This window comes from Coenobita brevimanus, chromosome 40, assembly GCF_032717465.1.
Source record: "Coenobita brevimanus isolate Jiangsu-jjx chromosome 40, ASM3271746v2, whole genome shotgun sequence".
Lineage (NCBI taxonomy): Eukaryota > Metazoa > Arthropoda > Malacostraca > Decapoda > Coenobitidae > Coenobita > Coenobita brevimanus.
The window spans coordinates 1,640,597-1,648,096 of NC_136993.1; positions in this window are offsets into that span (position 1 = coordinate 1,640,597).

A 7,500-nucleotide genomic window follows, 5' to 3' on the forward strand; every position below is an offset into this window, starting at 1 on the left:
CTATGGTGATTGTTGGGACAGATAATGTTCATGATGATAGTAGTGAAAAACATACTGTAGTTATATGACAATGACGAAATCAGTGAGAATTAGGCTATTAGTTTCATTCATTCATTGCCAGACGCCATGTATCCCAAACAGGGTGGCCAAGGGCTTAGAGTTAATTGTTTTACAGGGAGGGGCACTAATCCTCCACCAACCCCACTTGACACGTAGGAAGAACACCTTAATAATAATTTGTGGGTGATTGGAAGTACTGCCCCAACCCTCAGCCCAGCACTAATACGTGTGTGTCAGCCCACCTGATCTCTGTGTAATTCCCTTCAGACTATCACGTCCTTTACATGTTACTGTACGCTGCACGTGTGGGGCTTGTTAGGTTAATTGACTAAAATACGATATACAGTTTTTTTCCCGCTGTCGTGAAATGACACCTGGCCATCAACTGAGCTAGAGTGGTCTGGAATTTTCGTCAGGTAAGAACAATTGCACTATACAACACGAAACAGGAACGAGTCTCCTTGGTTACTGGTCAAAACACTTCTCCAATCACTGTCTTTACAACCCCTGGCCAAATTAAGGTGTAACAAGAGTAAAATAACTTATACAGACGTGCAACGATGACCCACGCCCGAACGAATACACGCCTTATCTTTATGGAGGTCTGTGGGCGAGGAGGGGAGGGGTGGAGGGAAGAGGAGGGGAGGTTAGCGGAAGAGAAGGGAAGGGAAGGGAAGGGGAGGGGAGGGGAGGGGAGGGAGAGGAGAGAGGGAAAGGGTGCAAAAGAAAGATAGGGGAAGAGTGGAGAGCTGAAGGGGGAGGGAAAGGTAGGGGATTTGGGAGAGGGAAAGGACAGGGAATCGTATATAGGGGAGGAGGTGAAAGAGACGGAAGGGAGGGATAAGGGGTAGGGATGAGGGTAGGATAGGGGCACTGAGAGGCAGGGGTAAGGGACAGGGGCGGGAGAAGGATAGAAAAGGTGGAAGGGATGGGATAAAGGAAAGAGGTATGCAAAGGGAAGGGATGAAGGGAGGATAGGGGCATAGGATGGGAGAAAGAAAAGGAGGAAGAGGGGATAGAAGGACAGGGGATGCAAAGGGAAGGGAAAAAGGGAGGTTAGGGGGAGGGGAGGGGAGAAAGGAAAGGAGAAAGGGGGGGGCATAAAGGGACAGGGAATGCAAAGGGAAGGGCTGAAAGGAGGCAGGGGTGGGGTACAGGGGTCAAGGGCAAGGGTAGGGTACAAAGGGAAGTGTGGGTAGTAAAGCACCATCACTATACCCTAAAGGTCCCTAATCCAGCGCCACCCTCTCCAACACACCTTCCAACACCTCTTCCTCAGCGATTTATTTCTCTTAGTATACGGTAATATCTTATATATTGCTTCAATCATTCTATTATCGCCATACTCTGCATACACATGTAAAAAACTGATAGCAACAAGCCAGATCCAAAAATAAATCACTAAAGAAGAGGTGTTAGGAAGCTTTCTTACCCGACAAGAATATGGCCTTTCCTACCCGTCATTATATATACAAAATAAATCGCTGAGGAAAAGGTGCAAAGGTAGCCTCCCAAATCCAGGCCTCCCCCAGGGCTCTCTTTGGTAGTATGAATTTGTATTACGTAACTTAAAAGAAAACACTAAGAAGCAACACACAAAATAAATCGCTAAAGAAAAGGTGTTAATGTAGCCTCCCCCCTCCCCTCTCTCTCCCTCTCTACCGATATGAAGATGTATTTTGTAGCTTAAAAAAACAAAAAACAAAAACAAAAAAACAAGAAGCAACACAAAATAAATCGCTAAAGAAAAGGTGTTAACGTAGCCTCCCCCTCCCTCTGGCGGTATGCAGTTGTATAATGTTCACAAGGCTTAGGTGAAAGGCATTTAAATTGCTCCAGGAAAATATGACGGGGAGAGAGAGAGAGAAAGAGAGAGAGAGAGAGAGAAATAAAATAAGTGAGAATGGAGGAATATAAAAATACAAAAGAAATAAAGAAGATAAATGCATAATAATAAATGGGAATCCAGAAATATATAGAAATAATGGAGAGACCTACAAAATCTATCTATCTATCTATTGCCAGACGCCTCAATCCCGTTCGGGGTGGCCACAAACAAATCGCCTCCATGTCGCCCTGTCCCCCGCCATTTCACTGCCCCGCTCCCAGCTCACACCTCCCTCTCTCATATACCTCTCCATGCATACCTCCATCTCATCCTTGGCCTCCCCCTCCCTCTCCCCCCTCCACCTCACCGACATACACTCCTCGTCAGTCTCTCACTCTCCATCCTCTCCACATGGGAAGTGAAGGAGCGTTGTGGTGTGGATTTAGAATGACAGGAAGCGTTAGGAGAAACACATTGAGATCAGCGTTGATCCTGTGGCTAAAAACAACTAAAAAAATACAGAAATATCCTTAAGAGGGTTGAAAATGGCGCGTAAAAAGGTGTGGGTGAGGAAGGAAGAGAGGAGGAGAGGAGAGGAGAGAGGGTGGTGAAGGTGACGCCACAAGCAGGGTTGGATAATGACATTGCCAGAGTTCCCGCGCACCACAGCATTCCTCCGCCTCGCTACGGGGGACACGAGCCCTATACGGTGTTTGGCTCCACTGACACACATTTATATTTATTTATTTATTAGTGAGCCTTACTGACACCTTATTTATTTCTATTTATTTATTAGTGAGCCTTACTGACACCTTATTTATTTATTTCATTTACTTATTAGCGTTTTATTTAACCTCCGCCTCGCTACGGGGGACACGAGCGCTGCAGTATTTGGCTCCACTGACACACATTTATATTTATCTATTTATTTATTTATTAATACTGAGCCTTACTGAACCTTATTTATTTCTTTATTTATGAGCCTTACTGACGTCATTTATTTGTTCTATTTATTAGTGGGCCTTACTGACATCTTATTTATTTATTTATTTATGAGTTTTAGTGACATCTTATATATTTATTTATTTATGAGCCTTACTGACGTCATTTATTTGTTCTATTTATTAGTGGGCCTTACTGACATCTTATTTATTTATTTATTTATATATTAGCGAGCCTTACTGACATCTTATTTATTTCTTTATTTATTTATTAGTGAGCCTTATAGACATCTTATTTACTTTTTTATTTACTTATTTATTAGTGAGCCTTACTGGCATCTTACTTATTTCACTTATTTATTAACTTATTATTTACCCTTGACAGCTGGGAATACGTGGTTCAGATAGATTTTACAGTTTTCCCAACTATTTACACTTGAAAGCCTTCATTACGTATTCTTTATTTTTTCTCCATTATTTTTATTTTTTCCATTTTTTCTCCATTATTTTTATTTTTTCCATTTTTTCTCCATTATTTTTATTTTTTCTCCATTATTTTTATTTTTATTCATTTTTTCTCCATTATTATTATTTTTTCTCCATTACTTTTATTTTTCTTCATTTTTTCTCCATTATTATTATTTTTTCTCCATTATTTTTATTTTTTTCTCCATTATTTTTATTTTTCTAATATTTTTTCATTTTTATTTTTCTCCATTATTTTTATTTTTCTCCATTATTTTTATTTTTTTCTCCATTATTTTTATTTTTCTCCATTATTTTTTTCTTCATTATTTTTATTTTTCCCCATTACTTTTATTTTTTCTCCATTATTTTTATTTTTTCTCCATTATTTTTTCTTTATTTTTATTTTTTCTCCATTATCTTTATTTTTTCATTATTTTTATTTTTTCTCCATTATTTTAATTCTTTCTCCATTATTTTTATTTTTCTCCATTATTTTTTTTTCATTATTTTTATTTTTCTCCATTATTTTTTTTTCATTATTATTATTTTTTCCCATTATTTTTATTTTTCCTCCATTATTTTTATTTTTTTCTCCATTATTTTTATTTTTCTCCATTATTTTTATTTTTCCTCCATTATTTTTATTTTTCCTCCATTATTTTTATTTTTTCCTCCATTATTTTTATTTTTCCTCCATTATTTTTATTTTTTCTCCATTATTTTTATTTTTTCTCCATTATTTTTATTTTCTCCATTATTTTTATTTCTTCTCCATTATTTTTCTTTTTCCTTCATTATTTACACTTGCCAGCTAAGAATAACTGATTTAGATAGATTTTATTCTGTATTTATTTTCTCAGCGGTTTATTTACACTTGAAAGCTGAGAATAAGTAGTGTATGTCAGTGAGGTGGAGGGGGCAGAGGGAGGGGGCGACCGAGGATGAGATGTAGGGACGGAGTGGAGAGGTATATGAGAGAGGGGGGTGTAAGCTGGGGGGATAGAGTGAGAGACTGACTAGGAGAGTATGAGATGGAGGCGAGGGGAGGGAGGGGGAGACTAAGGATGAGATGGAGGGATGGAGTGGAGAGGTGTATGAGAGAAGGAAGTGTGGGGGAGAGTGAGAGACTAACTGGGAGAGTATGTGTGAGGTGGAGGTGGGGGGAGATGGAGGGGGAGACCGAGGATGAGATGGAGGGATGGAGTAGAGAGGTGTATGGGAGAGAGGGCTATAAGTCGTGGTAGGACAACGAAATGGTAAGGGACTGGGCAACACGGAGGCGATTTGTCTGTGGTCACCCCATACGGGATTAGGGCATCTGGCCAGAGAGAGAGAGAGAGAGAATTAGTACCATTACGATTAAGTCTTCCCCTCCCCCTCATCATTCAAACTCTCCTTGTCAGTCTCTCATTCTCTATCCTCTTTACATGGATCACTCCCCTTCCTCCTCTCCATTTCTCCTCTCCCTCCACCTCCCTCACACTCTCCTAGTCAGTCTCTCATTCTCCATCCTCTCCATATGACCCACTACTATTGTCTCCCCCATCCCCTCCCTTCCTCCCCCTCCACCTCACTCTCTCTCTCTCTCTCTCTCTCTCTCTCTCTCACACACACACACACACACACACACACACTCTCTCTCTTTCTCTCTCTCTCTCTCCTAGTCAGTCTCTCATTCTATCACTTTAAATGATTTTCTCCCACTTACAAGGCCATTACTCTTTACTGCTGTTGTCAAGTATGTGATAAAAAATTATTTATTATTATTCTCTCTCTCTCTCTCTCTCTCTCTCTCTCTCTCTCTCTCTCTCTCTCTCTCTCTCTCTCTCCACTTAAAGCGTTTTTCCTGAAGGTATAAGAGATTTAGTAGAGGCACAGTTGTAGAGATTACCGTCATGTGTATGCGTGTGTATTTATGTATGCATGTACGTATTTATGTATGTATGGCTGTATGTATGTATGTGCATGCATGTGTATCAGTATTTGTGCATATGTATGTATATATATACGTATGGTGTGTGTGTGTGTGTGTGTGTGTGTGTGTGTGTGTGTGTGTGTGTGTGTGTGCGTGCGTTTTTATGGAACATACATTTTATATTTCCTTTCATTTTTGATCCCTTCAATCCATGTGGAGAAGAGACTGACAAGGAGTGCACGTATGTGAGGTGGAAAGGGAAGGGGGAAGGAGACCGAGGATGAGGTGGAGGGATGGGGTGGAAGGATATACCAGTGGTGGGGGGGTGAGATGGAGGGAAGGCAGCCTGATGGTGGATACGAAAGTCGCTGAGGGACGTGTGAATACCCAGGCAGTGGAGCCAAGTTACAACAGTGCCACCACATGAAGGCGTCCCTCTGTAACACCGGAAGAGAGAGAGAGAGAGAGAGAGAGAGAGAGAGAGAGTGACGTCCTACCTAGTCGTTAGTCATGTTGCATATCTAAGGTACAAATTGCTGAAGGTACTGTGTGTGTGTGTGTGTGTGTGTGTGTGTGTGAGAGAGAGAGAGAGAGAGAGAGAGAGAGAGAGAGAGACGTCCTACCTAGTCGTTAGTCATGTTGCAGATCTAACGTACACATTACATCACTGCAGAATGAATAATTACATCTACAACCACAGTGTTCCTGGAGACCACACTTAAACTCTCCTAAATTTCAGCTGAGAGAGAGAGAGAGAGAGAGAGAGAGAGAGAGAGAGAGAGAACTATCTTCCCAGTTCCGTTCGATTTTTCCCTATGTATTCGTAAGACTTTTGGAAGATCTCTCTCTCTCTCTCTCTCTCTCTCTCTCTCTCTCTCTCTAAGTACCCGTCCACACCACGTGCTTGCTGGTGCGGGCGGGCGTTCTGAACCACTTTAACCTATAGAAGTTCTCGTCCCGCACCCGCCCGCGTCCAGTGGGGCCGCTTGTATGGGTTATAGCGATGTATAATTCACGCTCACACCCACTCGAGCCTTTCTTCCTTTATTTCCCGTTTCTCTCTCTCCTTCTTTTCGCGTCTCCCTTCTCTCCTCTCCTCTCCATTCTTTTTTTCCTTTCCTCTCCTCTCTGCTCTTCTCGTCTCTCCTCTCCAATCCCGCACCCACCCGCACCAGCAAGCGTTTGGTGTGGACGCGCCCTAAGTCTTATGGGGACTTGTTAAATGTGTAAATTGGTTAGGATTTTTTATTAGCAAGATTCTAGGCCATCAGTCGAACAATTACACTATCACACACACACACACACACACACACACACACACACACACGATACAGTACACTACATATATATATATTTTTATCCATTCCTACATCTTTAAAATCCTAAGTCGTGATCATGAAATTCAGTGAGAAATAGTTATAAGGTACATGAGTCTCCTTGGTTACTAGTCAAATCCAGTCTTCAGTATGACAACACTTCACCAACCAGGCTGAAGTGAGAGAGGGATCTTTGCCAAGTCAGAATGCACGCACTATAGGCGAACACACTATCAAAAGTCACCACCGCATCATACTGTAACTATTCTGAAGGACGAAAGAACGGCACTAATGAACACTATAACACATGAACACACTATAACACATCACTATAACACATGAACACACTATATCACATCAACACACTATAACACATCACTATAACACATGAACACACTATAACACATGAACACACTATAACACATCACTATAACACATGAACACACTATATCACATCAACACACTATAACACATGAGCACACTATAACACATCAACACACTATAACACATGTACACACTATAACACATAACACACTATAACACATAACACACTATAACACATAACACACTATAACACATAACACACTATAACACATCAACACACTATAACACATGTACACACTATAACACATAACACACTATAACACATAACACACTATTACACATCAACACACTATAACACATCAACACACTAGAACACATGTACACACTATAACACATCACTATAACACATGAACACACTATAACACGTCAACACACTATAACACATCAACACACTATAACACATGAGCACACTATAACACATAACACTATAACACATCAACACACTATAACACATCAACACTATAACATATGGACACTATAACACATAACACACTATAACACATGAACACACACTATAACACATGAACACTATAACATATGGACACTATAACACATCAACACACTATAACACATGAACACACTATAACA